The following is a 23,771-nucleotide window of genomic DNA, read 5'->3' as shown; positions in this document are numbered from 1 at the left end:
AGCATCAGCTCTTGTCACTCGACTGGACCAGCCTCCTCCCTGCTCTCCCACCTCTGTTGTCACCCGCTTCAAACCATCTCGGCCCAGCAGCCAGAGCTATACCAACCCAGATCCAATCCTGGAATTCTCTCACATAAAGTCCTCCAATGACTTAACAACGAGCTTGAAATGATGTCCAAGAGCCTCGCACAGCTGGCCCCCACCACGGCCCAGGCCCGCACTCCCCTCCAGACAGCCTGACCTCCTCTAGTTCCCACGGAGACTTTCTAGTTGGTTCCCACCTCTCGGCCTTTGCTCCAGCTGTGCCCCCTGCTTGACCATCCCATGCGGGCCCCTTTCTGACACCTCTGAGTCACGTGAGCCCCGTGGCAGCTCTGTGGCCCCCCTCTACAGTAACACTTCCACCCGCAGAGTCTGTCTCATTCTCATCTAATCCCGCTTCATCTCACTGACTCCACAGTTCTGATCACCATCGGAAATTACTACGGTTTACATATTTATAGATTATTTCCATCTGACATGATCTTGTTTGCTTCCTGGTTTACTGCCAGGCCACCACCCCAGCCCGAGGGCAGGGATGGCATGTGCCTTGGTCACTGCTGACCCGTGGAGTTCAGAACAATGCCGGATACACAGCCCTCCATCAATGCATGTGACCGACCTCCTACTCACTGGGCAACCTCGGGAGAGCCAGAGACCCCCCTCTGGGGAATGCCAGGGGCGGGTGGGGGACCAGGGAAGGAGGACACAGACGCTCTTGCCACCTGAACCTTTGCCCCACTGACAGTGTCTACAAGCAGTGGTGGGGCAGGTAGGGCACTGTCACCCTGTGGACAGTGGATCCTCCAGAGACCCCTAGCAGGGGCCCCAGGGAACCCCCGGCCTCAGTGTGGAAGGAGCCTGACAGGCCCCGCCCCCTCCTCAGGCTCCAGGCTCTCCAGCCTCTGCTCAAACACCTGGAGGGACCTGCTTTCTGGCCCTAAGAAGTATTTACATTTTGATTAAGTCTGGTTTTAAACCACCAGGTAGGCTGGCCTGAGGCTGATATACCCCAGCCAGTCCCACTGTAATAACAGCGCACTGGGGGGCAGGTAAGAAATGTGGGCCCGAGGGAGGACTTGCCCCTGCTCCCAGGGGCCTCCTAACCCCACTCTCTGCCCTAAGCTGCCTGCCAGAGACAGGGCACCACCGGCTCTGTGAACAGAAGCGGTAAGCAGTCTGGGGAGCCCCGAAGTCCTGCCTGGGAAATAAACACGCGGGGCAAGGAGCAGGGACACCCTGACCAAGCTAGACTGTGAGGAGAGTGGCCCTCGGGCTGCCCTGCCCCCAGCCGGGGCCTCCCTCCTGCCAGGTGGTGTCTCACCCAGGAAGCAGGAAGTGAGTCTATTCCTAAGTGGGGACTTGCACAAGTTACATTTTTCTCCTGTTGGATGTACTCTGAGGACTCTAGCAACAACCAATCACTGTGAGACCTCAGGAGGCTGGAAGAGAGTCCAGTTATTTATTTACAACCTTCAAGTCTCCTTGAAAGTGTGATTCTGGAAGCAGCAAATGACACCCTAAAGGAATGTGGACTCCTGAATTCAAAATATCCACTGGGCAAGACATGCCACCACACCTACTCCCTGCCACCCCGCCTGCAAAGGGAAAAGGTCTAGGCAACTAACGAATGCTTCAAAGAGGCGATTTCTTTCATTTCTGGCCCCTTTCATAGGAAATCAAGCTTCCTCGGCAGAAAGCAGGATTCTGCTTGTACCACCTGGAGCTGTAATGGCAAAAAGATTTTACGCCTGTGAGCTCCAAACAGATGGAAGTGGCTGCCTGGAGTTCCAGGACTCAAGACAGTTCAGGCTCAGTGGACAGGAGTGCAACAATTGATTAGCAATGTCTACTACTGGCACGAGCAGGGGGAATAATGCTATACATACTACATGTTTGCAGTTTAGGGCTTAGCTAAAAAGCAAAACCAGCAGTGGGAATTCAGAAAACCGGGGATTCAACTGGTAAGGAAATACGGTCAAAGTAACTCAAAAGGAGAGCCAGAAGCTTTCGAAGGACCATAGAGAGAGCCAGTGGTAATTTCTAGGGCAAAGGAACAAATCACTCCCAGAAGGATCCAGTCACTTCCTCAGCAGCTGTCATGCAGATGGGACATGTCCCAGAGCCGCCCCCATCTGAGCTGTCAACCCACGATCCACTCCCAGCTCCTCAGCGTCAATCCCAGCCTTCTCACGAGGCAGAAGGGCATTTGACCTCTAGGGTGCAGAAATAAATACCCAGAGTTATGAACAGGGTTTGCTGCTTCCGGGGGCGGGGGGGGTGGGGGGGGGTGTCTCCCTGATGACAGGCGTCCATTTAAAAACAAGGGAAAGAAAGAGCTGGAGCACAGAATGTTCCATCACTAGGCTTCCCTCAGGCAGGGCTGTGCAGGAGTGGGGTTTACAGCGCGGGGGGGCGGGGGGGAGGTAAAGGGCAGGCCTACCTAGCAGAGTACCGTGGGCATTTTTTCAGGACAAAGTCTGCACCTCTGCCTGTATGTTTCTACCTCCACACGAGGCCAGAGGAAAAGGCTCCCAGCATGACTGCCTGAGGAACCTTCCCGGGAGGGCCAAACCCCACTGGGGGTTGCTAGCTGGGTTCCCGGTTTGAGAATCACAGCTAAGGAACGGCTTATAGGTGAGTAACCCAGATAATTACAGGGTTGGGAAGAGGGTGAGTTCAAGGAGGCCACATCCCTCAGCCAGCCGTCCAAGGGTGACTTCCAGGGAATGCAAGTCATTTCCCAGAGGAGCAAAGAACAGAGTGAGTGTCCATTTCTATAGAACGAAAGAAGATGTGGGAAGGAACTTCTGTTGCAGCACAGAGGATTGACGTGAAACTGGAGGGGAAAGTTCCAGAACACGTTACACTAACTGGGAGGCGGAGGCTCAGTGCAGTGCTGTGGGGTCTGGGGTGTGGGGATCCAGGGCAGAGCTCTCGGGGGACCCCCGGCCCACCTCTGCCGACCTGTGTGACCTCGCAGGCCGCTTCCCCTCCCTGACTCTGGGCTTCCTTCCCCATCAGGCGGGAGGAACGGTCCCCAACCCGCATACCTCGCGGGGCTGTCGTGACCGTCAAATGTGTGTGGGAGATAGTGGAAGACCCTGCGAAGGAGCCGACTACAAGTGCCTGCAACCACGTGGCTGAACCTTGAACGCGGTGGTGAGTCAAAGAGGCCAGGCGCAAAGAAGCAGGTAGCATGTGATTCTGCGCATCCAGACTTCGAACGTGGGCAAAACCACCCCCTGGTGTTAGCACCACCTTGGGGCAGGTGGACATTGGAGGGGGGTCCCAGAGGGCTTCTGGGGCGTTGGCTCTGCAATGCGTGCACTTTGCAAAATCCCATCCAGCAGGACGTTGATTGTTTCTGCCTTTTCTACATGAACAGTACACCTCAATAAAAAGCTTACCTGCCCCCGCCAAAAATGTCTGGAAGTCTTTTGTAAACTTCTAGGTCACAGTATCAATATAAGGGAAAGTGCTGTAGAACACACATGCTATCTATCCCCTAGAAATGAAAGGCAGTTGAGACAATTTCCCAACGTCTCGGTTCACCCTGTGACTGGGGGAAAACTGAGGGAACCTTGTCCTCCTTTCAGGCCAATGAGCTTCTAAATTGGGCCATTATGTAGGTGACAGTGGGGACAACTTCTGCCCTTGGCCAGCGGCACACTGGCATCTTTCTCCCGACGGGATGGCCCCCACCACCCCCTTCCCATCCTCACAATATACAGAACCCTGTGGCTCATCCTTTGGAAGCTAACACACTACGAATAAACCAAACGTCAATTCTGCACCCTACAAAAGGGAATATTTATAGGCTCCTTCCTTGCAGGCTCCCTTCCCGTGCACCTCTCAATTTTAAAACACAGTTGCCAACTCCTAGAAACTTGTGGTGCAGTGGCACCCGGGCTCAGCGGGTATGCATGGTTTTCCACTCTTCAGCAGCATTTTTCTTTAGGGAGAACACTCGATGCTTAAAGAAAAATCTTAGCAACTGAGCTTCTGCAAAGCTCAGTACCAATGGACCTCACGTTGCATCGTGAGGATAAAGGGCTGCTCCCCCTTAGAACGTCTGCTTGAACGGGGGACTCGGCGGCACACCGGAAAGGGCTCTGTCACTAGCCACCATGAAACTGGAAGCGCCTTCAACCCACCCCTTCTCTTCTCCAATCCTCACTGATACATGAGAGCTTGGCTAGACCACTGGCTTTGAAACTGTTTCACTAGGACCCTGCAGGGTGCCCTGGGGACCTCCTCAGGAACCATTAGAGTGGAGCAATTTCATCTGAACAGGTTTCTAAGACATCTAAACAAGTTTGGAAACTACAGAATTAGATGAGCTTAAGGCTTCTTAAAGGAGAACAGGATTCTGTCTATCATGGTATGAAGGATACTCCCAAGATGGACATCTCTGTCAGAGATCTAATATTCATCTACATAGCACATTGGTCAATAAACACCTACCATTCTGGGCACTGAAGATGAAAAAGGAGATGCGGCCTGCTCCCTGCACCCCAGGAGGCCCCAGGGTGGTAGGAGGAGGTCAGGCCAGCCCTTAGAAGGTCAGACTGGAGCCGTGGAATGTCCTAACCGCAGGAGGCATGGGGACAGGCGCACACGAGTCTGCCAGGAGACTCAGGGAAGGCTCCACAAAGGGCGTGTTTGAGCACAGGCTGGACTTTGCCAGGAGCGGGGAGTGTGCCTGAGGGTGAACGGTGTTCCCGGCAGCAGCAACAGCATGTGCAAAGGCACAGTAACCGGAAAGCAAGGCTGAAAAGGTCAAAGCTGGAAGCAGTGTGGGGCTGAACCGCGGCAGGGGCAGTAGGTGTGGGGTCCTGGAAGCACAACACAGAAGCTGATCTCACTGTTCTGTTTTTTTTTGCGGTACGCGGGCCTCTCACTGATGTGGCCTCTCCCGTTGCGGAGCACAGGCTCCAGACGCACAGGCTCAGCGGCCATGGCTCACGGGCCCAGCCGCTCCGCGGCACGTGGGATCCTCCCGGACCGGGGCACGAACCCGTGTCCCCTGCATCGGCAGGTGGACTCTCAACCACTGCGCCACCAGGGAAGCCTGATCTGACTGTTCTTGATAACAGGGGAGGACGGGAGGGGGACTTAGGGAGGGGGGTCGGGACAGGCTCCCGTTTGTTGAGGCAAGAGGAGCATGTTTGGAGAGACCAAAAACCACAAGGCCCATTGGAAATGTGAAGTTTGCAGTGCCTGGGACGTCCAGACAGAGACAATGGACGTCCAGAGAGAGATCTGGGCTGGAGGTGGAGAGTGATGTGGTCAGGGCGGGGGACAAGGAACAGGGCGTTCAGAAGCGTGTAAGAAACCCAGCTCTCTGCTGCTTTCTGCTACATCCGATGCCTCTCACTAGGGTGTAAGCTCCCGGAAGCAGGACTCTGTCTGCCTTGTTTGGCACCTGGAATTGTACCTGGTACACAGGAGGAGCTCAATAATCTTGATGAATGAGTAAGGGAACAAACGAGCAAACAGTACTGACCTCAGAGACCTGCACTGTGAGGACCGAACAAGACGTCACAGGTACAGTGCTAAGTGGAGCACATGCATGCAGTAAGTGCTCAATAAATGTTAGCTGGGATTTGAACTTGGGTCTGTGCAATGTTCTCCCACCACCATACAGGCATCTCTCCCAGAGCCAGGCGCCCTTTTCTCCCCGCGGGAAGGGTCAGGAGTAAGTACAAATGCATCTTCTCAAACCATGAAGCCCGAGTCCCATCCCCTCCCCACCCGGATTCCGCTGCTCCCCCGCCCTACAAAGTGAAGGGGAGGGTGAAGATACAGCTGCTTCCAGACCCCAGGGGATTAGCAGGTGATTGTCAAGCATCTGAAAAGACAGCTGCTCTTGTCATTACTAAACCATAATAGACGCATCTCACCCCCTCCAACTGAAGGTGTCTATTTCAGGTTTAACATAACAATAGAGTATTGTTCCCACTCCCTGACTTGGGTACCACCCTGCAGAGACGGTTAAGTGAGTGAGGGACGCTGCCAGAGCCAGAGCGTCTAGGCACCACCCACTCCTCCCACCCACTGTATCACCAGGGGCAGGGCGGAGCCAGCACGGCAGAAGGAAGCCTGCCTTGTGCCTGGCACCGGGAAGGTCGACATAGACGGAACGGATCTGCGGTCACCCATCGTCAAGAGCCACTGGAGTGACAGCCTCGCGGGCGGTGCTCTGGCATGGTGAGGGTGGACAGGAACAAAGCCACTTAGCACACGGAGCATTTTCTGGGTGCCCTGCTGCTGCTTCACTGAAGGCAACCCCGCACTGGAGCTTTACAACCACCCCATGGGAGAGCAGCATCTGTCAGCTAAATAAAGAATACAGCAGCATGGCCAGAAGAAAGCGCACTGGACCACAAGTCAGGAGCCTGGGTTCAGGCTAGATGTGCCTCTGTATGTCTCTCCGGGCCTCTATTTTCTCATCTGTTAAATGGGAGATAAAAATACTTCCCCCGGGCTTCCCTGGTGGCACAGTGATTGAGAGTCTGCCTGCTAATGCAGGGGACATGGGTTCGTGCCCCGGTCCAGGAAGATCCCACATGCCGCGGAGCGGCTGGGCCCGTGAGCCATGGCTGCTGAGCCTGTGCGTCTGGAGAGACCACAGCAGTAAGAGGCCCGCGTACCGCAAAAAAAAAAAAAAAAAAAAAAAAAAAAAATACTTCCCCCGCCTTGGTTCACAAGATGGCTCTAAGAGTCAAAGGAGAGTGTCAGCAAGTCCCACATGCGGCCTCTTGACCTTGAACTATTATACAAGTGTTACCTAATTTCTCTAGGGCTTTCATTTCTTTATCTATAAAATGAGACAATTCTTGCTCATAGGCTGTCGGAAGTATGACATGGGCTGACGCCCCCAGGCACTTGGTTCAGGGCCTGACCCAGAGCTAGCGGTCAGTGTCACCAGGATTAAGTTATTAAAGGCACTTTGTAAAGTCAATATGATTGGAGAGCGCCACCCTATCTCGGCTGGCAAAAGGCATCCTTAAGTTTGTGTACAACTTCAAATGTACTTATTCCCTGAGGGTAAGAACTAAGTTTGGGGCTTATTTACTTTTCTTAGCATTCTCTGGAAGACCCCCAAAATAGCCACCAGTCTGAGGCAGCAGCCCAGAAACAACGAGCAGATGAGCACCACGCGAAGGCACCAGACGAATGTGAAGTCTGACGAGCGGGTCCGAGGAGGCAGCTCCTTCCTGGCTCTGGCAGGCAGCTCTACACCCACCAGCGCCCCCGTGGTCATGCCCGCCACAGCAGATGCTGCTGGGTCCACCCGTCCAGCCACAACCCCAACGAATGACCCCAAGAGGAGCCTGGGCTCAGACGCCTGCTTCTCCAAGGATACCAGGCTGAACCCCCCCCACCTCGGCGTGTAGCACAGATTTCACCGAGTTTCCTGCTGATCTGTGTTACTTTGGAAACTCAAGGAACCCTCCTTTGCCGCTGATGCCAGCTTCCAGAAAGTGGAAGAGATTAAGCCACAAGAAACTTGAAGGTCATAGAGGAAGACACCCCCCACCATAGGATCACCCCCAGCCCTCAATGCCCGGCTCCGGGGGCCTCCACCACGTTGTTTCCAATGCCTAAGACCTCTCCCCACCCTAGATCCACCCCCAACCTAATGTCTATCACCCCTCAAGGGCCAACGCAAGGCTCACTCCTCGGCAAAGCTTCTCCTGCTACTCGCCCCAGGCCTGCCTCTCCTGTCCCTCTTGCTTTCCCCTGATCCTCCCCACTCTATCCTGGGCGCATTTACTGAATAAACAGGCTCCCATCTCTGACTTGTACTGCACCGGGCTTGCCGCTGGGAACACAGGGATGACAGCCCCCTCCTTAGGGGAACCCGCAGTCCGGAAGACAAGACAGGCCAGGAAGCAGATGATTACGCCCAACACCAGGGACTACAGGACCCAAGTGAACAGAAGGCTGTAGAAGCACAGAAGGGGAAAACCAAGCCCAAGGAATCTAGAAGGTCCTCCAGGGGAGGGATGTTTCATCCTGCCCTGGAAGGACAAGTAGGTGCCCTCCAAGCAGAGGCGGGTGAGAGGGCATTCCAGGCAGAGAGGCTCCAGAGGGTCAGGGGTCCCTGGCAATGGCTGGATCATGGGGTCTAGGACAGGACGGGAGTCTGGGGAGAGAAGTTAGAGCCAGTCTGTGGGAGGAAAGCCATGATCAGACGCAAGTTTGAGAGTCGTCATGATGTTGGCAAGACCAGGAGGTATTTCAGGGGCTACTGCAAAAGTCCAGGCAAGAGAAGGAATGAGTCTCTGAACCAGGATAGTAGCGGTAGAGGTGACAGCAAAGGACGGAGGTGATGAGAAGGGCCACAGGTGGAAAGAAGCGGGGGAAGAGGCATCTTCCAGAAGCCGCTCAGCACTTGGGGGTTCTTAGGCTTCAACCTCCCCTGCTAAATAAGCAAGTGCTCCTTTTAAGCAGCAGCCAGCTTTTCTACTTTTCTTGAGCACAGAGCAGCCTCCCAATCGGTAAGTACTTGCTGAACTAAAAGTTTTAAATTCTAGAAGGATCCCTGAAATGTCGGTATTTGACATGCCTGACCCTGATCTGAGCGGAACAAAGAGCACAGTTGTACAAACTGGAAACAAGAGAACCATATCCCAATCAGGCCAAAGACAGTTCAGCTGGAGCTTAATGAAACTGCCTCCAGGAAGTCCATCAACAAACCACTGCTGGGTCGTGGGGAGACTCGGGCACGGGGGGCATCTGGTACAAAGACCAAGACACAGGTAAGACACTCTCTTCCAGGCCTCCACTCATCACTATCCGGGAGGCTGTGTGACCATGGCCAAGTCACCAACCCTCTCTGGGCCTCAGATCCTCAGATCACCAGATGAAAATTCAGAGGCTACAAATACGTCCACAGGCTGCTGCCATCCTTGACCCCCACAGGGGGAGAAAGCCACAAGCAGAGCAGGCCCCGCCTCCCATCCTACCCCACACTCTGCCCAGAATACCAGCTCCTCAACGCAAAGACACATTAAAGGACTTCCTGCTGTGGAGGGAGATGCTTGTTTACAGCCCTCAGTGGGTCCAGTCCTAGGTCTTCAGAAGGAGAAGAAAAGGTGCTCAGAAATCCTTGATCACAACAATGACCAAAACAGCTGCAGGCTCAGTTTTCAAAAACCTCTGCGAATCTTTGAGTAGGGGCCACATACACGTGGTTCTGGGCAGAAAATAGCTCCAAGTAGCCTCCACAGCACCACAAACAAAAAAACACCTTACTCTCCCCATTCCTCAACCCCTTTTTTTAAATTAAACTCTTTTAAAATGACAGTTCTGAAAAGAAAATATGCTCTCTTACCATATTTTCTCATGCAGTTAAAAATACAAGTGTTTCAGGGGAAAACGTTTTGTTTGAGGTCAGAGGGGGAAAAAAAGGCATGTTTTCTGAAATCTTGGAAAATAAACAGACTCAGCCCTCATCTGCAGGCTCTCTGGGAATGTGACCTGAAGTGCTGCTGGGGGTCGGAGAGCTGTTTAAAGGAAAGTTCAAGGGCACGCCGGAGGCCAGGGATTAGTAGCTTGGACTCTGTGTCCCCTTCTCCAGATGACCGGCCTGCTAGCCAGTCGGGATATGAGTGTCCAGGAGATGAGACGCTGCGTGAGTGGGTGAGAAGGCAGGGAAACAAGGGCGCCGCGGGAGGGTCCTCATCTGACCGGGCCAGGCTGTGGGGATGCACTGCAGGCGGGCAGAAGTGACACCAGTGAGGGGTGGTAGAGCTGCTGTCTACCCAGGGGACGGAGTCACACCGGGTGCCCCCTCAGCCTGGCCCACCCACTCTTAGCTCAAGAAACCACAACAAAGCTGGCCCTGGGGAAGGCCAGGAAGCAGGGCTCGGAGGTGACTCATGCTTTCCATACATACTTATTAAGCACCTACTATGTGCTTAGACCGAGCAACACACACTGCGACTACCACTAGCAAGGGAGCCAAGGCCCTTGTCTGCATGGAGCTTACACTCGGGTGCTCAGAGCCCCTCCACTCTTTCCTCCTCATTCCCCACCCTGGCAAGCCCACATCAACAAGGATGGAGTGAGCCACGCCCCTGCCCTCAAGGCTCACAAACTCCTGGGGGGGATCTGCAGGCAGTCAGGATGGGGAGAACAGACCCCGCACCGAGGGTGGCCAGCCAGAGAGATGTGCCCCCAAAGGAGCTGCACATCTCCCAGCAAGGGACACAGGCACAGGCTCCATTCCTACCTGTGAGGACCACCCAGCCCAGAAAGGCAGAACCGAAAGCCAAGGATTCAGATGCACCCGGGAGCAGCAGGGCTCCGAGCAGAGCTTTGGACTCAGACAAGGCTAACTTTGGATGTAAGGCTCACCGTCCACGAGCTGTGTCTACCCGGAGAGTCCCTTTGCCTCTCTGAACCTGAGTCCTCTCTGGTGATGTGGACATGACAGTGCCAACCTCTCAGTGACCAACGTGCCACTGGCACCTGACGAAGCAGACCCATCCTCCTATCTGGGCTTTAATGGAGGTGTGAACAGCAGCGTGGGTGACAGCAGAGGTGGCCATGGATTTTGCCAGAGAAAGTCCAAAACATTTTAAAAGATGAAATGTCATCTGAGCTAAGACTGAGATTAGAATACAATCTCTACAAGAAGAAAAAGTAGAGAAGGCATTCGAAGCCCAGAGGAAACAGGCTTTTTTTTTCCTGGGGGCCTTCTAATGACATTTCTTTGTCCTGAAATGAAAGATTTGCGATGAATTATTAATAGTAGATGGCTGGATGTAACTCTTCCTTCCCTCCTCCCTTCCTTCCTTCCCTCCCTCCTGATCGTCAACATAAATTTACTGAGCACGTACTATGTGCCACATACTGTTTTAGGTACAAGGGACAGATTAGTGAGCTAGACAGACGTGACATCTGGAGCTGACATTTGACCCTCACAACCACCCAGAGGTGGTTTGGCCAAGTTAAGAAGCTTGAATTACACATAGCAGCTTTGAGCAGAAACAGATCAAAGGAAGTCCAATCAGCCTTCACCCCCGACTCCCCCCCTCCCCACCTTTCCCACCGAAACCGCCACATGGGAATGGATGACCGTGTGCGTGGCGGGCCGAAATGAGCAGAGACAACAGACTTCCCGGCCCCCTCAAAACTCCTGTCAACCACTCCCCAGCTCCTCTTGTAAATAATCATTTAGACTCCAGAACAACCTTTTCCCTTCAAATTATAGCAAGTTGAAAAGGAGAGTTCTCAGAGGCCTGCAAACTCCTGCAAGAATTGATCTTGCCCTCGTGGCTTAAGGAAGGGTGAGGGGGCCCCAGAGGCCCCAGGTGGGATCCCACACAGTCCACTGATGAGACGCTGCTGAAAAGCCCATCACTTGCTGCGGCAAGCATGTTAGGCCAAAACGCCGAATACACAAACGCACTCTTTCTCCCAAGTGAGGGGTCAGATTTTACTTCAAAGGACTTAAAGCACTTCGGGAACTCGATTAATGAAAGAAATTATTCGGTGAGCTCAAAATCGCCCTGATGAAATATTAAGAATTGTTGAAGCGGGCTGAAGGGCACAGGGGCCTCAGTATGCCATCCTCTCTATGTTTGAGTACACCTGAAATTTTTCAAAATGAAAAGTTTTAAAAATTCAGATGAAACAACAACACAATACCTAAAGGCTATATGATAGATAAAAATAAAAGATCCACAGTAGGGTTAATAAAAACAATCACCTCTGGATTCCTGCGATGCTTGGCTCTACAAACTGCTTCTGCATGTACAGCATCTAACTTGAACTTGCAAGGAAAGTAGGGATTGTTAGACCCATTTTGCAGACGGGGAAGCTGCGACAGCCTTGTCTGAGGGATTTCCACCAAGAAGCTGTAGGTGAGGTGAGAGAACTTGTTGCCTGTCATCCCCGGCTCTGGCGCAGCCTTAGCGGCTCCCGGCCCCTCCACTCCTGCCTCAGGGGATGTGGACTTATCGACCAGTTGTTGTTAATTTTTATTATTATTATTCTTTTTCTTTTTTCTTTTTTTTTGGTCGTACCACTTGGCATGCGGGATCTTAGTTCCCTAACCAGGGATCGAACCCGTGCCCCCTGCATTGGAAGCGCGGAGCCTTAACCACTGGACCGCCAGAGCAGTCCCACTGTTATTTTTTTAATGTTAAAATATTTTGCCTGCCAACACTCCTTTTCCCAGGCCACCTAGTCCTATTCCTGAATCATAGTGCAGGATTTTAAGAACTGTGCCATGGCCACCTTGTCTGGCGGGGAGACTGGCCACAGATTGCTCTGATCTCTGCCCTGAGCCAGGAATCGAGACAGGGGAGCCTGGCCCACGGAGCCCTCTTCTCCCCACCAACCCTCCTCTCGCTACACCTTAGGACCATCCAGGAAATGTTTTAAGTGACAGTCTTAACCCCTTTCATTCAAGACCTGTTTAAGAAAACACTAGTGCATTACTGTCTCCCCTTCCGTTTACACACCCTTCCCCACTCCCCGGGTCTGTAATTTCTAGTCTCCCCTGCTACAGACCGCCTCCAAGCCCAAGGTGCCCTAAATGCGTCAGCCAGCGCCGACCCCATGATGTATGAGTCTGATGACTTCACTCTTGACACTGGACTGAAGACATCCTCTATTTGTATACTCAGAACCTCTGTTATGTCTGAAACCTCGCAACCTTTCCTGAAGAACACACCGTACCTGTTCTGAGCTCCGGGAGTTTTGCAACCGCCTTTGGCCAAAAGCAACACAGCTCAGAGCCAGATCCCCACGCAGACTAGCAGGGCTTCCCCGCAGCTCAGGGCTGGAAGCGCAGGGTGTCTGCGCTTGGCACAACCCTGCCCACGCCCCGTCCCAGAATGTGGGTGAGATGCTCCATTCTCAGGGCAGCCCCTAGTGGGATACTCCCTTTTCGAGGTGACAGCTTTCACCCAGCATACACACCTGAGGAGAGACCCAGCGAGTGCTTTCTGGAACCCAAAACACATGCTCAGGCCTGCCACGCCCTCTCTATCTGTTATTCCCTTTGACCACTCCCTCATGCTTCCTCAGCTGCAAATGGCAACAAATCCCAATATTCATTCATTGACGAGCAGAGTGAGCCGCAGCGCCCAACACAGAAACCCCTGGACGCGACTAGCTACTGAGCACTCGAGATGTGGCCAATCCAAAGTGAGATGTTAAAATGCACGCTGGATTCTGAACAGTCAGCATGAAAAGAACCTGCAAAATATCTTAGTAATAATATTTACGTAGATGACATGTTAAAATGATAATATTTTGCTTAGAGTGGATTAAATAAAATATAAATGTCATTTCAGGTGCTTCTCTTTTGCTTTTGTTTTTCTTTTACTTTTTTTAATGGGATGACTAGAAATTTTCAGTTTCACAGGAGGCTCACATGAATTTCCTGTTGGACAGCAATGGTCTCGACAGTAGCTCTGACCCACAACCTGAGTCCAAACGTCAGCTCCATTCACTAGTTATTTGACGTTGGGCAGGTTTCTTTTCCCATCTGCATTCCAGCTTTCCCACCTGCACACAGGGGATAAAAGTACCTACTGCCCAGGGCTGGAGGAGGATTCGATGAAACCATATAGATTTGCAGTTACCGTAATTCCTGGCGTTCAATAAATCGTGGCTGCTCTTATTCATTCAACAAAGATTTGCTGACCTCCTGACATGCCAGGCTCCATACTAAGCCCCGGGGACAAAAAGAGGAACCTTGAGGGCTTCCCTGGTGGCGCAGTGGTTGAGAGTCCGCCTGCCGATGCAGTGGACACGGGTTCGTGCCCCGGTCCGGGAAGATCCCACATGCCGCGGAGCGGCTGGGCCCGTGCGCCATGGCCGGTGAGCCTGCGCGTCCGGAGCCTGTGCTCCGCAACGGGAGAGGCCACAACAGTGAGAGGCCCACGTACCGCAAGAAAAAAAGAAAAAGAGGAAACTTGAAACATTCTCCTGCTGGAGGCATTCCCCCTCCCACCCCCCAGCCCCAAGTCAGGCCTTAAGGAATCAGGTTTACCTCTCAGCTTTGCTACTAACTGTGTGACCTTGAGTTATGTATGTTGCAAGGAGGGGGACTCATGGTCACATCTGCAGAGTGAGGGGTAGGATGTGCAGCTCAGACAGACACTTGATGACTCTGAGATCTCACGGAAACCACCAGCACAGGCGGCCACAGAGAAGGCCCATCCCCAGAGGGCGGGCACTGAGCTCACTCCACCCCAGGAACAAGCCTCCCTGGGTAAGAGCATGTGTGCCCCAGGCCCCACTAGCACTTGGCCAGGGAGCCCAGAGATGGGGCATTCCAGAAACCCACAACTCACAGCCCCAGGAATGTGTGTGAGTTGCTCCCTCCCCCAGGCCCCACCCCATGTCCTCATTTCCCAGCCTCGCAGAAGGACTTGCAGGGCCTGGGGGTGGGAGTGGGAAGGTGGGGAGGGGGAGGGAGGTGGGGCTTGGCCTCACTTTCATAGAAGCTTCAAGATCAAATATTTTGTATCATCTTCAAATGAGACTATGCTCAGCCCCAGGAGAGGGGACACTTCTGTTTGATCCCAGCTCCGCCCCGCCTGCAGCACGCTATGAATCAGTGTTTCTTCCACGTCCTCTCATTACCTGGTACCCAGAGTTGCTGGCAGCTTTTGTTTTAAAAGCACCATCTTAGTAAAGGTAAATCGTTTTAAATACCATAATGTTTGTAACCTTCCTGTGGAATTTTAAATTTCTGGGGGACTTCCCTGGTGGTACAGTGGTTAAGAATCCGCCTGCCAATGCAGGGGACTCGGGTTTGAGCCCTGGTTCAGGAAGATCCCACATGCCGCAGAGCAACTAAGCCCGTGCACCACAACTACTGAGCCTGCGCTCTAGAGCCCGCGGGCCACAACTACTGAGTCAGCGAGCCACAGCTACTGAAGCCTGCGCGCCTAGAGCCTGTGCTCTGCAACGAGAGGCCACGGCAGTGAGAAGCCCGCGCACCGCAACGAAGAGTAGCCCCCGCTCGCCGCAACTAGAGAAAGCTCGTGCGCAGCAGCGAAGACCCAACACAGCCAAAAATAAAAAAATAAGAAAGAAATAATAAAAAGACAATTCTTCAATAAAAAATTTATTTTAATGAACTCGTAGCCTCAGAACGAAACAAAAAAATCAGAAGCAGGCCAAGCCCCTTGCCACCTTTGAGAGGCCCTGAGACGCATCCACCTTCGCAGAAGGACCAGTCTCCATGGGCACCTGTGACTGTCCAGGCTTAGAGGAGGGATTGGACCCCGGTCAGCAGACTGCTCATGCCCACCAGACCCTGCCAACTGGAGTAACTGCAGGCTCCCCCTGGCCCCATAGACCTGCCTTCTTAAAAGAACTTGCCTTGAAGATTAGACACTCAATCTTGTTTGCTCACGAGACAGCAGCCCAAATGCTTCTAGAAAGCCTCCTCAAAGCCTCGAGGGCCTCCACCAACGCTGGACCCTACTGACAACTCCCGGAGCACTTGTCCCTACTCCAGTTAGATCTGGGCCCAACCACTGGACGTGACAGCAGGAAGCTGTCCCAGACCCCAGGGCCAAACTTTCCTGCTCCAGGTGAGAAACCTGGACCCCCAGAGGGCCTCAGTCCAGCCTCCCGGGGGTCTGTCCTACCCCACGACCCACATTTCTCCAGCAGCCTCCGTGCCCAGGCCCTGGTCGAAGGAGCTGGGCACACAGTGGCATGAGACTGGCTGAGTTGGTGAGGGGGCCAGGTAAGGAGACCAGACCATGCTAAGGCTGGTAAGCACAGGTGGAGGAGGGGAGAGGGAGCGCAAACCGCGGGGACGATCGAGCTGGGGTCAGAGGAGTGTCTCCCAGGGAGCAACGTCAGGGCCGAAGCCTGAAGCACGAGTGGGACCTGCCCTGGCGAAGAGCTGGGAGAATGCTCCAGGGCCAGGGAACTGCACACGTGAGACAAGACAGTGAGAGGAGGGCCTGTGCACACCCAGGGAACTAAAGCAGTGCGGGGGCCCAAAATCCATGCGGGGAGGGGCTGTTGGTCACTCACCAGGGTGGCGGGTGCAGCTCGATTTGAACTCTAGGAAGGCTACGCTGCATATACGGGCAGACTGGAGTGGGGGACAAACCGGAAGTGGGGGAAGCGCGTAGGAAGCCACAGCGATCCTCTAAGCCAGAGACGTGGACGGAGAGTTCAGAGGGAGAATCGCCAGGATTCATGAGAAGTAGGCCGGGCTTGAGAGTCAACACCGGGTTTCTGGCTTGGGTGACAGGCCACTCAGGCTGTGTCTGGGCAATGAGACGGCCCCTAAGAAATCAGAGGCTCCACTGAATCCGCCCACCAAGTTCAGTAAGTGGCTGCTTGCTTCTCTGTGACTAACTCACAGTCATCGTGTTCAGCCAGGCTTCCTGGCCCCCCTGGGGGATCGGATGACCTGATGGCCTGGTTCAGGGATGGCGGTACTCGAGGGCATGCTTCCAAATGGGCAGGGGCCCAAGAAGAAAGGCAGCCAGGCCGCACCCCGGAAACCTGAGGCAGCCTGCCAGCATGGAAGGCCCGGCACGCTCACGCCGGGGGCCAGCCAGATCCCTCCCTGTGAAGAGGATATGCCACGTGGAGCTTGGTTGCAGAGCACCAGCTCGCCCACAGGCTGGCAGTCACAGGCTGGACATACAAGATGGGCCGAGCCACAAGGAACAGTCTGTGCTTGCCTTCGGTGAGCTTGACACCTAGCGGGAGCTAAGGAGCCAGAGGAAAGGGGCGAAACAGTAATCTCAGGGCACAGACTACCAACCCAGAATTAGTTTGCAAACTGGGATCTGGATCACCGAGTCGGACCCACAAGAACTGCCTTGGGAGCAGCAGGGAGGGGTGAATTTTTTTCCAAAGGAGGTGTTGAAGGCAGGATTTGCAGTAAATCTGAGAGGGAGGTGAAGGGGTATCCTAGGTGAAAGGAACGATCCAGCCCAGGCATGGACACAGGACATGATGGCAAATCAGTCTGGTCAAAGCAGATCCTTGTAGTGAGGCAGAATGATCAAAGTCCTGAATGCAAGAGGCGGGCACTGGGCTTTATCCTGCAGGCAGTGGGAGAATCATTGCCTCCAAAGCATTCTGCGAGGAAAGCAGCTTTAGCAGCTCCTCAAAACATTAAACACAGAATTTCGTTACCATCCAGCAATTCCACTTCTAGGTGTATACCCCAGAGAATTGAAAACAGGGACTCAGACAGATACTTGTATACCAGTGTCCACAGCAGCACAATTCACGATAGCCAAAAGGTGAAAACCACGCAAGTGTCCATCGACAGATGAATGGCTAAACAAAATATGCTATATCCATGCAATGGGATATTATATACATGCCAAAATATGGACGAACCTTAAAAAGATTATGCTAAGTAAAATAAGCCAGATACGAAAGGACAAATACCATACGGTTCCACTAACACGAGGCACCTAGAGTAGGCAAATCCATAGAAGAAGAAAGCAGAACAAAGGCGACCGGGAGCTGAGGGGAAGAAGGAATGGGAAGTTACTGTTTAATGGGTTTAGAGTTTCTGCTTGGGATGATGAAAGAGTTCTGGAAATGGTTCGTGGTAATGGTTGCACAAAACTGTGAATGTAACTAAGACCACTCAGTGGCACACCTTTAAATGGTTAAAATGGTAGATTCTATGCTTTGTGTTTGCCCAACTCCTGGAGAGACCTGGTTCACTCCCGGGCAAGCATGGCGGAGCTGGACAGAACACGTTTACTCCCTCTCCTTCCTGAGACCCCTAAAATGACAAGGAATAAGACGGGTATCAACCTACAAAGGCAGAGGGAACTGGAGAGCGGATGACAGCGGACCAGAGCTGTTAGAACCACTTTTGAATGACAGAGGGATGGATGGGAGGGCACCGGCCTGGCAGGCCACAGAAACCTGACAGTCACATCCCTGCAGGTAGCAAAGCCAACTAGAAAACCTTTGTAAGCTGGGGGCAACGAGTGTGCTGGCCCACAGGCTTGGAGTATTGATTTTGTGCGCGTCCTAGCATGAACTGTTACCGTCACTCAGACAAAGCATGCTTGGGATATCTCATTACCAAACATAACTTGTTCCTGCACCAATATTTTTAAATCACTCTTCTTCACCTTAAGTACAGTTGCTCTGCACAGACAGGGAAAAGCCTCTAGTCAAAGGCGCTAAGGCCTCCAACTCCCTGGGCACAGCGCAGGGGCGTGCCACTGCCTACAGGTAAAGTCCCAACACTGCCCTTGCATTTAGAGCTTTTCCCATCCTGGCCCCGGTGCCACTCAAACATGGGACTCAGGACAGCAGGAATCCAAGTGAAAAGGAGGCCGCAGGATCAAAACAGCCTGCGTGGCCACGTGGTGGGATTCGTGCCCCTCCATCACCACCAGCCCAAGGAGTGTGCAAACTGACCACAGCCCCTCCAGGAGCAGAACCAGGACTTCACAGTCTCCCAAGGTTGCTCTATTTATCACATGCTTCCCTTCCACTTCATTGCCCCCCAGAAAATGGTGTGAGTGTGCCCAGCGAGAGCACGTGCTGCGCACCGAGCAGCTATGACGTGCATGAGCCTGGGCCCTGGCCCGCAGCCTGGAACACCTCGTCTCCTCCTCGCCCCGCAGGGCTCGAGGCGGCCTTAGCCACAGAACGCCAGGGGGCCGCGGGCCGTCGTCACCCGTTCCCTAAGAGCCCTCAAGAGTCGTCTGTGCTGTGAAGGGACATGAGGCCCTTGCTGTCGCCATTGGAGTGAAGTATGGCTTAACCACGCCCCGGACCCTTGCCCACCCAGGAGCAGCGAGCCTGCCCCCTCCCGGGCCTGCTGTCATCAGAAAATCTGCCCCTCCTGGATGCGGAGTCTAGCAAGGACAGAACTACCCTGTTCATCTTTCTGTGATGGGCACCTAGCTCATGGCTTGGTACCTAACGGGGCCCGTAAATGCTGGGGGATGGGCAGAAGGGCTGGGAGGAAGCAGGCAGGAGCTCTGATTCACCGCTCAGTCATGCCAGATTCCAGGCTGTCTCTTCAGTGGGCTCATGTCAATCCAGGGGTCAGCCGACAAGTGAACCCCGAGGCATCCAAGAATTCACGAGGGGGTCACAGGAGCGTCCACCTCTTTAAGGCCTCTGGGTGGGACACTGTGGCACTGGATAAGGCGGTTCCTTGCCACGTGGCTTGTCGACCCTAGAGAAAGTCAGTGCATCTGCTGTGGCTTGGGTGGGTGGGAGGCATGTATGCACGGAAAGAGTCTGAGCTTCCCCTCTGCTCCCCAGGGGCGACTTGCAGAGAGATGCCAAGTCCAAGCCGGCCATGAGAGAACAAGTGGAGGTGACTGGCTCACGAGGCCTGTCACTCAGGACCAACCACAGGCCATTAGGTGATCGCAGGAAGGAAAAGGCTACGGGAGAATCGCTGGGGAGGCTTATTTAAAAATATAGATTCCTAGTACGGTGGTACTAGGAACTGACAGTTTGTCAATTTCCAGAAAAGTTAAACCTATACCCACCATATCCAGCCATGCCATGCTAGGTGTTTACTTCTAGGTGTTGACCCAAGAGAAAAGGAAAAATATATGTCCATAGAAAGACTTACACACAATGTTTCCAGCCGCTTTATTTGTAATAGCAAAAAAATCTGGAAACAATCCAAATGCCCAAACAGGTGAGTAGATAAACAAGGAAGGAAGTAGTGATACATACAACAGTGTGGATGAATCTCAAAATACTTACACTGTGTGAAAGAAGCCAGACAAAAAAGAGTGCTGATTATGTGATTCCATTTACAGAAATCTCTAAAAAATGTCAACTCATCCATAGTGACAGAAAGCAGGATGAGTGGTTGCTTGGGGTTGGGAGGAAGGCAGGGAGGGATGAGAGGGAGGGATGATAAAGGGGCATCTGGAAACGGGCAGGCGTGCCAGACAGGCTCACTAACTTGTTTGCGGCAGTGGGTTCACAGGTGTGGGGATAAGCCCAAACTTTTCCAATGGTGTGCATATTATAAATACGCATAGTTTACTACCGCCTGTCAATTATACCTCAATGAAGTGGCTCTAAAAAGAATATAGGTTCCTAGGTGCCAGTCTGGAGAGTGAAGGCCGGCTATGTCGTGGAGGGGGTGTTACAGAGAAGAGAAAAGGGAGTGTGGTGCAGGCCTTCCCTGACACCCCGGAGCAGAGCAATGAGGACCAGCCCCAGGGACCCCAGGCTGCCATCTTCCACTTGCCACTGCTGTCCACTTACAGGATATATACAGGGACCATGTCTCAACAGCATCAATTATCCCTCCAGGGAAAGTGTGTGGACGTTATTATTTCTATTTTGACATCTAGAAATCCCTTCATGGCCCCCAGAACTAGTTTGGAGAACCACTGGGAAGGGAAAAGTGCACACAGTCAGCCGGTTGTGTGGTCTCCATGCCCCAGCGTGGCGGTCTGTGAGCTCTCTGTGGGTCTGGCTGAACTGATCCAGGTGTCAGTAACCCATGCTCAGTGTCTAGCGAGAGGATTCCAAACAAGCTACCTTCTGAACTATCACCACCTAATTCTTCACTTGAGAACATTTAGGTTAAAACTTTACTCACCCAGGTGAGGCTAAAACTTGGTCATGTTATCCAGAGATTTGGCCAAGGAACCATAAATTTTCCCAAGTCACAAGGACAAGCAATGGAAATATGGCCATCAGGGGACTCCAACTCAATTTCTAATAAACTTCAAAGTCAGGCTGAATGCTAAGTCTGACATTATTACAATTACTTCTGCTTGTATATTTACTCTGTGGGTCTTTCTTTTTCTTTCTCTCCTCACTCACATGCTCAGGCACAAATGAAGACAGGAAAGAAATATGCCAGAACATTAATGGTTGGTGGACTTTGTTCCTTGGAGAAATTTTTCCACAGTATGATCACATCACTTTTTAAAAAAGAACACATCGTAAAATATAAATTTCATCTGCCAAAGTACATTGGTACAGAAGTGACAAACAGCACCATCACAGTCGACCACTGTACAGGACTTGTGAACTGCAACAAGCATGGGCCAACCACAGAGGAGCCCCAGGTTAGAAGTTAAGACGTGGGTTCAGGTCTCAACTTGGCCCTAACTAGCTGTGTGCTGTTCGGCCTTCCACTCACCCTCTCTGGGCCTTTTCTCATAAGTAAAAGGAGCACTTCATCCTCCCCAAAGTCCCTCCTCTCTTTGAGGTCTAGGACTCCTCCCACATCCTGTTGGATCTCAAATCCTACTGGAGTCTTCTACCCCTGATCTGCTAGCTGTGTTGCTAAAATGTCAAAGGCGACTTCAAGAAAACCAAAAACGCCCTCTGATTTCACTCAAAACCTCATCCTTTACAGCAGAATCTCAGCTGCACGTCTCTCCAGCAAAAGCCCGGTATATCCCACCTCTGTGGCTAAATGTGTGGAAACGTTAATCTGGCAAATAGAGGAGGAAAGACACAGGCTTCCTTCAAACCTCAAGCAGGGAATCCTCAAAACCCACTGCGGTGCTGGGACAGCCGTGGACAATTGCATCTCTGTCTGCATCTTTAGTATTGCCCAGCAAGACGGTCCCCAGCTCCTGCAGCCCTTCTTTTCTTGTCTGATGTTGACACTAAGTACCTAATACCCATTTTTATAATGCTCGGCCCTCTCCCTGAACAAATGTTGCCTTTTTACTCCAATGAGTAATATTTGAATGCCTTCCAAAGGCACCCATCTAATTTATTGGCATCTCGATCAGATCATCAGGCAGAAGGAGCAGCAGTCAAAAGCACAGCATGTCGTGACTATAAAACCACAGCAGCAAGAAATAATTCTGCCTTGGAGAATTCAGACTTGACCCCAGTTCCAAAGGTCATCATTTATCACAGGAAATAAAGGGTTCACCCTATGTTTTTCTTCCTCTGTATCAAGTCTCCATCACAGGAAAGTTTACATAAAACTGAAAGGACTGCCTGTCTCCAGGAAGTGGTAACACGATCCGTGGTCACAGATCCAATCCTGCCCAGTGTAAAGGAAGCTCTCTCAGGTTGCCCTCATCTGTTTCTAACAGGTCAAGTGCAGGTCACAGTCACGCAGCCGGTCCAGGTCACTGCTTGGAGAAAAGAAACCAAAGATGCTGATCAACCGTATACCCTCCTCACTTCACTCTGGGTGCTTATCTGGGCTGTAACCCCAGCAAGAGTCGGGAAACTTGCTCCCCATCCTGTGTGAGGGTCACACCCGTGATGACGGTGATATGAAGTACTAGCTGCCACCTACTGAGTCTTACCAACATACCAGTGACTGTACTCCGGTGTCTATCTCACTTCATCTTCCCCAAAAGCAGCGAGACAGGGACCGTCATTAGCCCATTTTACAGGTGAGGAAACTGACAGCCTTAGGAAGCTAGCATGTGGCCAAACCATAACTCCAATCCCAGGTTCTGAACCACTTTCCAATATTGCTCTCTGAGAAATTTTACATTCAAAGGGTCTTTGCATTTCCACAGCAACTCCCGTGTAACAGCAGGAACCCGAGCCCACAGAGGCCAGGAGATTTGCCTGTGACCACCTAGTGAGGAGCTGCATCCGAGGCAGGAACCCTGGCGTGCTGATTCCCCGCTGACAGCTGACAGCGTTCTTGAGGCTGCAGAGCCCACCCAGAGGGCACCAGCTCTGTTCAAGGATGCGAGGGACAATCAGCCAAGGGGATGGAGAAACCTAAACTATAACTTTCCTTCAACAGGCAAAGATGCAACCCCCTGTCTCCAGATGCAGACAGCGGGCTGGAGAGGAACATATCCAGCCTTGCTTTAGGAGACACCAAAGGAAAGAGAACCACCAAAAACAGCCGCATAAAGAGACCTGTGCTGAGTCTCCCAGGACCAACCAGACACCACTTACAACACCAGCGTGACACTCAGAATCAGTGGGCCGATCACCTTCTGAAGTCAGCATGGTGGGTAAGTGCATGAGGAAGCCGCACAATGAATGTTACCCCTGGGATCTCTCCGAACATCTGCTCTCCTGCTCTCCCTTCCACATCGTGTGCGGCCCCAACCAGAACTTTCACCACTCGCTGCCTCATCTCTTCCAGCCTTGTCAGGGTCAGACATCACAGAGATAAGTGTGGTGTGTGCTCCTGTGCCCCAGGGGAAACCCCTGGCCTCCCTGGGTCAGTGTTATGATCTCGTGTCGGCCAGTCAGTCCCGCTTCTCAGCTCCTCAACGGGATGGCTGAGTTGGAACCCGTCCCCGATCACATGCCAAAGGCCAGCCAAGCTTTGCTATAAACCAAGCACCTCAGGGCTCTTCCATTCATGACATAAACCCAGCTCTAACTAGCTAAAGAAAAAGAGAACACATAGGATCAAGGGAAGGCTACCCAGAAATCTCAACAAGAGATGACAGTGACACCACTGAAAAGTCCTAGGCATTAGAAGATAACATAGGAGAAAATCTAGATGACTTCAGGTTTGTCAATGACACTTTAGATACAATAGCAAAGACTTGATCCAAGAAAGAAAGAATAGATAAGCTGGACTTCATGAAAATTAACAACTTCTGCTCTGCGAAAGACAATGTCAAGAGAATGAGAAGACAAGCCATGGACTGGGAGAAAATATATGCAAAAGACACATCTGATGAAGGACTGTTATCTAAAATGTACAAAGAACTCTTGGGAATTCCCTGGAGGTCCAGTGGTTAAGACTCTGCGCTTTCACTGCTGGGAGTGTGGGTTCAATACCTAGTTGGGGAACT

General features: G+C 52.4%; 1 protein-coding gene across 10 annotated transcripts in view; it reads right to left on the bottom strand.

The window, feature by feature from the left end:
- The window catches only part of GRK5 (G protein-coupled receptor kinase 5), a 224,645-nt gene that overhangs the window by 142,653 nt on the left and 58,221 nt on the right, over nucleotides 1–23,771 (bottom strand). The window contains exon 1 of one of the 10 annotated variants that reach the window (XM_032608692.1): nucleotides 16,072–16,292. The exons of 7 other annotated variants lie outside the window; for them this stretch is intronic. The gene's annotated coding sequence lies outside the window, so the exon portion shown is untranslated. Of the gene's footprint in view, nucleotides 1–16,071; nucleotides 16,293–23,771 lie in introns of those variants that run through there. 2 more of the 10 variants (XM_032608695.1, XM_032608698.1) reach the window with 2 other exon arrangements.

This window comes from Phocoena sinus, chromosome 16 (assembly GCF_008692025.1).
Source record: "Phocoena sinus isolate mPhoSin1 chromosome 16, mPhoSin1.pri, whole genome shotgun sequence".
Lineage (NCBI taxonomy): Eukaryota > Metazoa > Chordata > Mammalia > Artiodactyla > Phocoenidae > Phocoena > Phocoena sinus.
This window is presented reverse-complemented; position numbering and strand designations above follow the sequence as displayed.